Source organism: Acyrthosiphon pisum, chromosome A2 (assembly GCF_005508785.2).
Source record: "Acyrthosiphon pisum isolate AL4f chromosome A2, pea_aphid_22Mar2018_4r6ur, whole genome shotgun sequence".
Lineage (NCBI taxonomy): Eukaryota > Metazoa > Arthropoda > Insecta > Hemiptera > Aphididae > Acyrthosiphon > Acyrthosiphon pisum.
The window spans coordinates 8,015,508-8,015,811 of NC_042495.1; the positions used below are offsets into that span (position 1 = coordinate 8,015,508).

The 304-nt window shown below is 29.3% G+C and overlaps 1 protein-coding gene across 12 annotated transcripts in view; it reads left to right on the forward strand.

Moving 5' to 3' along the window:
- The window catches only part of LOC100160889 (uncharacterized), a 35,366-nt gene that overhangs the window by 19,128 nt on the left and 15,934 nt on the right, over window positions 1–304 (forward strand).

The following is a 304-nucleotide window of genomic DNA, read 5'->3' on the forward strand; positions in this document are numbered from 1 at the left end:
AAAAACTCGTGAAATAACTTATACGATTTAATGTATTAATCATACAGAATGGACTACTCCTATAGGCTATAATTATGCGTGGACCCGAAAATGAAGAAGGGAGGGGCCTGACGAAAAAAATTTACCTCAAGTACATTCATCATACATGTATATTATAAAATAATAATTAATAATAATAACAAAATTACCATTTATTTATTTATATACTTCTAGCTATTATTGCATATATTATAAAATAACGTTGGCAAGAGTGAAATATTTTTAAGTAGCTGAAGCCTAAGGGGTTATCCACGTATTCACGACG